The sequence below is a fragment of the Mustela erminea genome, chromosome 11, assembly GCF_009829155.1.
Source record: "Mustela erminea isolate mMusErm1 chromosome 11, mMusErm1.Pri, whole genome shotgun sequence".
In the NCBI taxonomy this organism is placed as follows: domain Eukaryota; kingdom Metazoa; phylum Chordata; class Mammalia; order Carnivora; family Mustelidae; genus Mustela; species Mustela erminea.
The window spans coordinates 96,269,353-96,280,225 of record NC_045624.1 but is presented as its reverse complement, the minus strand read 5'-3'; positions in this window follow the sequence as shown (position 1 = coordinate 96,280,225).

Sequence of the window (10,873 nt, the reverse complement as noted above, 5' to 3'; positions counted from 1 at the left end):
TGTTAGTGTGTATCGATAACTTTCTCCTTTTTATGGGGAATAATTTCCCATGGTTTCTGGTATACAACAATTCTGGGTTCTTTCCACCTTTGGACTATTGTGAATCAGGCTACCATGAGGACATGTGCACATACATGTTTGAATACTGGTTTTTAATTTTGGGGGGTGTATGGCCAGCAGTACAATTGTAGGATCCCGTACATGTACGGGATCCTACAATCCAATACATGTATCATGTATTGACATTTATTATACATTATTTTCCCTTATATACCGTATTTTTATATTTGTTAATTTTGTCATTTGTGTTTTGTTAAATACAATATTTTGTCATTTGCATCTATATAAATACTATTATGGTTCTTCTATCCCTATAGGGCATGTTGAAGATTGTTGCTTTTTTGTGTGTATCCTACAATTACATAACTTTGGAATTATCTATTTCTTGAATAATTGGTAAAATTTGCCAACAAAGTCATAAAGTCAACTGGACTTGGTTAATAATTATTCCTATATTTCTTTGAGAAATGATTTCGGTAAGTTCCAAGTTTTTTCTCAGAATTTATCAATACACTCCTTGTTTTCAAATTTATTGCTATTAAGTTGATTATAATACACTTAGGTCTTTTTTGGGATTTATTTACTTATTTGAGAGGGAGAGAGCAGATGGTGGAGAGGGGCAGAGGAAGAGGGAGAGAGAAAAATCCGAAGCAGACTCCCCCCTGAGCTCAGAACCCGAAGCAAATCTCATCCCAAGACCCTGAGATCTTGCCCTGAGTTGAAATCAAGAGTCAGACACTCAACTGACTGAACCAGGCACCTCCAAAATGCACTTATTACTTATTCTGTGCTACATTTTTCATTAGTTAACATTTTTCATTCTTAAAATTGTTTCCTTGTGTTTCCTACCTTTTTAAGGCATGATTTCTTGAATTCTTACTCTACCTCAGGCATCATGACAGACTTTTTCTCTGTGTTATCCCATGTTTCTCTGCCCTGGTGTTATTCTTGCCTCATTTATTATTATTTTTTTTAACATCTTAAGCCATTTTTAAGTACACAGTTCTGTGGTAATAAGTCTGGTCACTTACTATAAGTTTGACTATATTACTAATATATTTAAATAAACACCTTTTGGCATCTGTGAGTGTATTTTTTTTTTAACTTCCCTAGTTTCTGTTCTTACACACTTCTGTTCATTTCCTTAGGCTATTCTTCTGGTCTTCTTCATGTTCCCACGCTAAATGCTTGCCCTTTTTTGTCCGGCTTTCTTTCCATTAATGACTTCAGCAGTAATGACTATGAGTTTTCATTTAAAGTTCATTGGGTAGGGATTAGTGTTCATTTTTTTTTTTTCAAAAACAAGTATTTTCAAACTGCTTTTTGCTTTCTTCATTGACTTATGAGTTGTAGAACATAGTATTTAAAATTTTCAAATGTATACCTCTTTTTTTCCCCCATATCTGTTTGCTCTTAATCTCTAACTTAATTGTATTTCCTTAAGATTAATTCATGTCTCTGACTCAAAGCTTTGAAATGTGTTGACGTGGCAGAAAAAGAACGAGCTCTCTTCCATGGCTTGTCCATTGGGTCATGTTGACTCTCCTTCAAATCTTCTCTAGTCCTACACGTTTTCAGGCCTGTTTGTCCTTGTGTGCTTGGTCCAACAATTACACAACATGATATGCCAACATCTCCAACTACGGTCAATCCCTTTTCTCTTTAAAGTTCTGCCTACCTCTTACCCCTTGGCTTTATTATACATATTTATAAATATTTTTAAAAGGTGAAAGTATGGAATGCCTGGGTGACTCAGTCAGTTAAGTGTCTGCTTTCAGCTCAGGTCATGATGCCAGCATCCTTGCATCTGGCTTCCTTACCTGGCAGGGAGCCTGCTTCTCCTTCTGCCTGCTACTCCCATGCTTGTGGACATGCACTCTCTCTCTCTCTCTCTCTGACAAATAAATAAAATCTTATTTAAAAACTAAATAATTAAAAATAAAAATAAAAGGTGAAAACACTTTATAGTGGAGTCCCAGAAAACCAAGACCTGAACATTACAGGTGACATCTCTCTTTTTCCATTTGTACATCCAACTTGCTCTTTGGATGCGTTTCAAAGTACACTGAGATATACTTCCCTACCCCACTAATATTTCATCATGCAAAACATTAACAATAGTTGCTTATGATTCAACAATTTTTTGGAGGTCAGGTTTACTTTTAGTAAACTGCACACATTTTAAATGTATCTTCTGGGGGCATCTGGGTGGCTCAGACAGTTAAGCACTTGCCTTCAGCTCAGGTTGTAATCCTAGGATCCTGGGATTTTGCTCTATGTCAGGTTCTCTGCTCAGCACAGAGCCTGCTTCTCTCTCTGCTCCTCACCCCACTTGTGTTCTCTCTCTCTCGAATGAATGAATGAATGAATGAATGAATAAATAAATAAATAAAGTCTTTTAAATTATGTATGGTTCTCTTAAATTTTAACAACTGTATGTACTTTTGCAACCAAAATCTCTATCTATGTACAGGACATGACCAGTACCCTCATGTCTCTTCCTGGTAGATCTCTGCCTAACCCTAGACAACTCTCTTTCTGATTTTTTTTTCTATTATAAGATTACTTTTTTCCAATTTTTGAACTTACAGAGATGTAATCATAATGCATCCTTTTTTTTAAGACTTCCTTCGGATGGTATAGTAATTTCGGTATTTATCCATGTCATTTTGTGTTCTCTTTATTGTTGAACAGGATTCCATTGTAAATAGAGAAATACCACAACTGCTTTATTCATTTTCCTGTTGATGGACTCATGGGCTGTTTCCATGTCTCAGATTATTGTGTGAAGATAGCTACTAAGAACATTCTAGTACAATCTTCTACATTTTTTTTTTTTTGTGGACATACCTAGGTGTAGAATTATTGATTGGATCATATGACAGATGTATCTTTAGTTTTATAAAAAACAAGCAAACCAAAAAACAAACTAAAAAACAACAATTTTTTTCCAGAGTAGTCATACCATTTTATATTTTAGGCAATCCAAGTCCTTGCCAATAGTAGATGCTTTTTACTCTTTTAAATCTTACTATTGTGATGGGTATGTAGTGATGAATAATTTTAGTTTTAAATATTGTTTTCTTGATGTTTAACAATGGTGGACACTTTTTATGCATATGGGACATTCATAGTTTTTTTGTGTGTGAAATGTTGGCTCAAAGTGTTTCCCCATTTTTTTCCCTGGAAATCTTCCTTTATTATTGAGTGGTAAGCTTACTTTTAAAAGGGTATACACAATACTTTGTCAGATATATGTTTTGCTAATATGTTCTACCTATTATTTTTCTTAATTATATCTTTTTAAAATTTTATTATTATTATTATTATTTTAGATATTACTTATTTATTTGGGAGTGAGAGAGAGCATGAGCAGGAGGAAGGGACAGAGGGAGAAGCAGACCCCCACCTGAGAGGGGAACCCATTGTGATGCAGGGCTTGATCCCAGGACTCCAGGATCATGACCTGAGCTGAAGGCAGACTCTCAACCAACTGAGCCCCCCATGTGCCCCCTTATTTATATCTTTTGAAAAGCATAGTTTTAAACTTCTGGTGAAGTCGATTTTCTTACTTTTCTCCCTCTTATTGGTCAGGCCTGCTTTTGATTTATATATTTTGAGGTTATAACATTTGGTGAATTCATAAAAAAGTGTTAGATTATTCTGGGTGAATTGTACTTTTTGATAAGTGTATAATATCCTTGCCTTGAAATGTTCTTTACCAAGTCTCTTTCCCCACATACTAATATAACAACACTAGTTTTCTTTTGATTAATATAGCTAACAATCTTTTTCTACCTTTGAAATTTGCTTTCTCCAGATTTTTTAATCTTGCATGAAATCCGTCATTTATTAAGGATCATAGTTCTTTTACACTTATTTAATTTTGCTATATTTGAACTTATTTCTATCATTTCCTTTGTGCTTATTTTTTGGCCTTCAGATCGGATCTTTGTCTTTTTGGGATTAAATATTTAATATTAATCCAAAGTTATGATTTTCATGAATGAAATATAATCTTCATGTGGATGACTTTATTTGGATCATTTCCTTTCTAATTCTTAATGCTTTTTTTTTCAGTATTTAGGTTTTACCTTGTTTTGTTTAACTCCACAAGTTAGACAGAAGTATTATTGGCCTATTTAGTATATTATGTTACAAATTAGTTATTAAAATAGCTGCTCATCTTATTTTTTCTTCTTCTGAATTTTCAGATTAGGTTATTAATCCCTGGGAATGTCAGCTTTAGAAGTTACTTAAGTATATGTCAGCTTTAGAAGTTACTTAAGTATTTGTTGGTGGAAAAAACTCTTTTCTTTTTTCTTTCTTTCTTTTTTTTTTTCAATAAAATACCTTTATTTCTGTAGCTGATTTCAAGTTTCACTGTGGTTCTGATTCTGAGGTTTGGTGTTTTTTAGCTATTCTCAAAATTGCCAAATGTTGTCATAACGAATATTGCCTCTTGCCCAACCTTTTTACAAGTTCTTTCTTGAATTCTTATTAATAATCTTCCATATATGTCAAACTCTTCTTTGCACTTCTAAGTATTTCATACTCTTCCCTCTGCTGTGATCAAAATAATTTTTCATACTGTATATTCTTGTTCTCTAATTTTATCTTTAGCTATAGCTAATCTGCTCCTTACTATGTCAATGAGTCTTCAACTTCAATAATTATTTCCTTAATTTTGAGTTTTATTATTTATTTATTTTCCCCCAAATCTACCTGGTTTCTTGCTCCTTGCTTATATTTCAATGTGCTACTTCTCTTTCAAGACATTTATTAAACATAATTTATGTTCTGTCTCTACTCATTCTAGTAGCTTCATTGTAAGACTTGTTTTGATTCACAATGCCTGTTTCCTTGAATGTTTTCATTTATTATTATTTATTTACCTTTATCTTTATTTATTGTTTTATTTATTTTTAATTTTCATTATTTATTTTCTTTTTTTTCTCTTTGAATGATTGTATTTACAAAGGCATTTTTGGAAACTTACTGGAGGCAGTTGAAATGATGCTCCTTCTGAGATTTTTCCGTCACCTCTGATACTACCAACCAAAGACTACATGAGGCTGAATTCCTCATTTGAGATTTCTCAGGCAACACTGGTGACACAGATTAAGTGTACAAACTCTGGTTAGGTTTTATGAGGGAGATTTAAAAAAAAAATTACTTCTCCACATTTTAGTTATAAAGAAGCATGTTTCCTGGTGTTTGGTCTGTTTTTTTCAGGATGGTCTTTTCATTGGCACTCAACCTGGGGGTGAGGTGCTCTTGTCAACCTTCTACACAGAAGTCACCACTTAGCCTCCCAGCCATGAGCCTGTCCTCACGCTCAACACCTGTTCTTTGCAGAAGTATTGTTAAGAATAAGGCTGTTTACATTGATATTCTTCACATTGCTTAGACATAAACTCTTCTGCCCTTCATAATGAAATGTCTTCATTACAGTGGGTTTTGTAGCTATTTTAATTTCTTTGTACCTATGTGTAACCTGGGATTCTTTCTATCAGTGTAGCAGATGGAGAGGACATTGGTAGACTTTCTAGACAATTAAGTCATTAAATTCATCATTTCAGTGGAAACAGTAGTTCAGAGCCAGAGAGAGAGAACCTTACTTACATAAGAACACATGAAAAGATGCTCAACATCACTCATCATCAAAATACAAATCAAAACTACAGTGAGCTGAAACCTCACATCTATACGAATGGCTAAAATAAAAAACACAAGAAACAGTAAATGCTGGTGGAGATGCAGAGAAAGGGGAACACTTGTGCACTATTGGTGGGAATGCAAACTGGTGCAGCCACTGTGGAAAAGAGTATAGAAGTTCCTCAAGAAGTTATAAGTAGAAATACCATACAGTCCAGTAATCACATACTGGATATTACCCAAAGCATATGAAAACACTAATTCACAAGGATTCATGCGTCCCTATGTTTACTGCAGCATTATTTACAATCGCAAAATTATGGCAGCAGCCCAAGTATCCACTGATAGATAAATGGATAAAGATGTGGTGTATATATACAATGGAATATTAACCAAGGCAAGAATGAAATCTTGCCTTTTACAACAACATGGATGGATCTAGAGAGTATAATGTTAAGCAAAATAAGCCAGTCAGAGAAAGACAAATACCATATGACTTCATTCATATGTGGAATTAAAGAAAAAAAAATGATCAAGGGAAAAACAGAGAGAGAGAGAAACAACCCAAAGAACAGACTCTTTTTAAGTATGTGGAAGATGCTGCTGTTTACCAGATGGGAGGGGGTTTGAGGGAATGAGGGAAACAGGTGATGGGGAGGAAGGAGTGCACTTGTTGTGGTGAGAGCTGAGTAATATATGGAATTTTTAAATTGCTACATTGTACTTGTGAAACTAACACAGTACTGTACGCTCACTACATTGGAATAAAAAAGAATGTACGATCTCTGAGAAATTGTCAAAAACATTGTGGAGTGTTTTGATGGCTATAAGCTATGGATTATGCACTATAAAACCTTTCTTTTTAAGTTTGCAGGGCCCCCATCAGATTTTGACAAAAATAAAAAAGTCATTTCTCAATGTCCATTTTAATTTTCTCTCTTTTCTTCAGATTTATGTCCCAATGAAATATCCACTGCAAATGTTACAGACTTTTTTTTAGAAGACTTCTCTATTGAAACCAACTACAACACTTGGGAAAGCGTTGTTTTTAACTCTTTGTTGTCTTTCATCCAGGGGCTACCAGCGGGGATGGTTGGATGGGTTGAGATGAGTTTGTTTTCTGTGGCTTTGAATGAGGGAGCCCTCTACACAATTCAGCATAGTCATATTTCAAAATAATTTTTTGAACATGTGCAGACCTTGGGCAGTATTCTTATGCTGAAGAATAATTAAAGGAAATAATTACTTTTAAGAATGAAAACAATCTAATGTTACATAGTTCACATTCTAATGTTTGTTTGGATCTTTATAAATTGTTAAGTGTTACATAAAATGCTGGATTTTATTTAATTCAGATACTAATTTGGCCTTTTTACCAAGCCGACTGTTAATTGCTTTAGAAGAACCAAATGCCTGCCATCAAAAAGAAAATATAAGCAATCAGGCGCTGTGTGAGCATAGCAGATGCAGGAAACAGAACATAATAGATGGTGCCTGCCCACCAGCTCCTTCCTACAAAGACTTTAGAGCTCCGTTTGTGGTAGTATAATAACTCTGTGGATATGTTTTGATGCCCATGTGCCCAGCCCAGGAGCAGATTTGCTTAATTGGGATCATGTACCTATTGTCTTAAAACACCCATCTGGACGAGCACCTGGGTAGCTCAGTCAGTTAGTGTGCCTGCCTCCAGCTTAGGTCATTCATGATCTGGGAGTCCTGGAATAGGGCTCCGCACTGGACTCTCTGCTCAGTGGGGAGTCTTCTTCTTCTTCTCCCTTTCCATCTGTGCTCTCTCCCCCAAATAAATAAATCATCTTTAAAACAAAAAACAAAACACCCATCTGGAGAAACTGCTAATGCTACAGGCAAATCAAATAACATATGGGAAATTGATTTAAAACTAGTAAGTCATTACACAAATGTTAATTATTATTACAACGATTACTTCCAAAACAGTTTTGGTTCCTGTACTCTATCTCCAGATTCTTCTTCTTAACATCCAAATTTAAAACTCAACTGCTGAAATTGAATAATTGAACTGTGTTATAGTTTCTTTAAAAAAAAAATCATTTATTTATTTAAAGAGACAGAGAGAGAACAGGGGAGGGGCAGAGGGACAGAGAGTATCCCATGCAGATTTCCCACTGAGTGTGGAGCCTGATGCAGGGCTTGATCTCACAACCCTGAGATCATGACCTGAGCCAAAATCAAGAGCCTACGGCTGAACCACTGAGCCATTTGGGCACTCCTGACTGCTACAATTTCTGATCAATGAGCATACCACAGTTTTTCGGTTTAAGTTTTTATGGTAATAGAATTGCCATTTATCAATTATAGTTGTTTTTAACCACAGAAAAGTTCTTTAATATTATCTGTTCTGTCCTAAAAGAAGCCAGGCTATAGAAAATATCACAAAGGAGCATTTCCTTTACTTTCTTGTCGTCCTCCAAAGGTCACAGCCTGGCTTTTATACTTAAATTCTACTTCAAGCAATGGATTATGGGGAAATGATAAGACACATGGGGAGAGATTTATGTGTTAAAGATTTGTGGGAAAACAGATTTGTGTATCACAAAACTATTCATAATATAAAGTATCAGAAGCAACCTCTTTATCTAGTTTATATGATCGAATAAAACTTGCTATATCCATATGGCAGAATATTATATAGTGATCCAAATATTTATGGGGAATTTTTATGAGATTATATACATGGCATGATTTTCAGTGAAATAGCAGTAGTTGGGATTATTCTACCATTAGGATTTCAATTTCATAGAACAGTCTGGCAAAAATATTGGATGGAATGCCTATAAAAACCTTTCAGTGGTTCTCTGAGTGGTGATGTGTAGGTGATTTAAGATATTTTTTGCACTTTTCTATTTTTCCCAAATTGTGAACAACGATGACATGTTTCGTTACTATAGGGACAGAAGAATAACATTTTATTAAACATGCAAAGGCCCTCTGTTAAGACAGGCATCCAACTGCTGCCGAATCCAGGCGGCAAACTGGATCTGGAAAACTGTGACTGAGACATGGTCGTCCTCGCTCATTGGTGTATCTTCTGGTGATGCTTTGTGCATAACCACGGAGCTTAACTGCAACAGAGTGTGTGGGCCACAAGCCTGAAGAGTTTACTACCTGGACCTTTGTGAGGGGACGTGTGCTGCTTCTAACTCTGTGTGGTCAGTTCACTGTGAATCTCTCCCAGCCACTCTCATGGCCATGCCTGAAAAGCCATCCAGTGTCTAGCATTAGCCACTGTGTGGTTGACATTGTGCCAGGAATTGCTGTCGGTGCTTCTGGTGGTACAGAGGCCAACGCAGACCCATTTTCCTCCCCGAGGCTACCACTTCCCACAGCAGCCACCACAGTGGCTTTTCTGTGCCTGAGGACTCACGAGAGCCTCTTCAGCTTCTCTTGAGACCCATATGCACACAGTCTGGGGCCCAGTCTGTCTGGAGACAACTGCACTCGTGTGCCCTTGACTGTAGTCCTTACTCATTGGCAGTTGGAAGGAAATCTGACCTTCCCATTCCCAAGGAATGCACAGACGTGTGAACTATTCTTCAGCTTAAAAACAAAAACAAAATGCAACAAGATGCAAGGTTGGCATGGCTTGCTAGACTCACTCACCCACATAACGCAAGCACGTTCAGAGAACTTTCTATGCATTATTTGTTTTAATCATCCTGAGGACTCTGATGAGTTTTATGCTATATTATGGATTTCCTGGGTTGCTAGTGATAAATCAGATCTCTGCATGCTGATGTCCTGAAGTCAAGAGCTTACGTTGTCTGCTGACACGGAGATTCACATCTCACATGAATGAGCTCAGGGCCGTAGTCTCCCTCTGAGGGTCCTCATCAGCATACCTTCCTGTTCACGAGTCCTTCTTTCTAGGTCTCTGGAGCAAAGATCTGTTTTCCGTGTGACTCTAGTTGACTCTAGTTCCTTCACAACTAGGAATCCTGACTTTTCCCACTTGACTTAAGGAAGCTTGAATTTTGTGTCCAGTAGTTCACATTTCATTGTGGTTGACCTTCTTGGGTCTGCTGTGGGCATGAGGCCCTATTGTTCAGTTGTTCTTACATCATAGTATGATAAATCCAGTTGACTATTTGGGATATTTACCCATTGGTTAAGATCTGATGACGTTGTCATTCTCCTTCAGATTGATTTCAGAGTGTTGTGTCCTCCCCTCTCAAACTCATATGCCCCAGGAATGGAAGGTATTACAATAGCCTTAGTTTTCCCTTGTGTGCCTTCATTCTCAAGGGCTTTTCTCTCAACAGAGCCCCTCCTGTGAGTAGAAGTTCAATTAGAATTTTGCTTATGCAATCAAGATTCTCCAAGACATTGCATTATAGTTATTATTTCTCAGATAAAATGGAGTTGAGCCCATATTTTGAGCTTTGTCAATATTATCAAAAGAGTCAGAGGAAGCTATCAGAATAAAGTAGAAAATGTTCAGAGAAACCCAATACCTCCCAAACGGGTAGCCTGAGCTAAAGACCGTGCCCAAGTAAGGTGTGTGTCCAGTTGTAGCTGCTGAGCTGTGAGCTCTTCTTATGGTACCTGTTCTTCCAACACAGTCCTTTTGATATCAAAAAAGTTTGCTTCCCCAAGGACAGCAGACTTTTTACACACCCTAACCACAGTCAACTTTATCACAGATCTCCCCTGGGGAGAGCATAAGAAACATCGCTGAATATGTATTTTATTTCCAGATTGAATGCAGTTTGCTCACCTACACTCCCAAGCCATTAATCACCGTTATGTGATTTCTTCTTCTTCTTCTTTTCTTTTCTTTTTTTTTTTTTTTTAAAAGAAGTGATGTGGCTTCATCCATCGTTTAAAGTCAGTCTTCATGAATCTGAACATGGACATCATGTTCGGAGACCAGCATCCTGACTAACATGCGGAACAGAGGACTCATGTACGTGGAGTCAGGGGAGCACCAGATCCCCCGCTGTCTGCTTTCTCGCAGTGGGCATTTCTGCAAACGCCTTCTCTAGCACAGAATGTGGGTCACATTTTTGTCACATGAGTCTCTCACTCTTTTAGGCTATTTTCCATCTATCCAATGCCCCACCATGCACTGCCCTCTTTAGGAAAGAACATCAGGGTCTGTTGACTGCACCATGCAAAG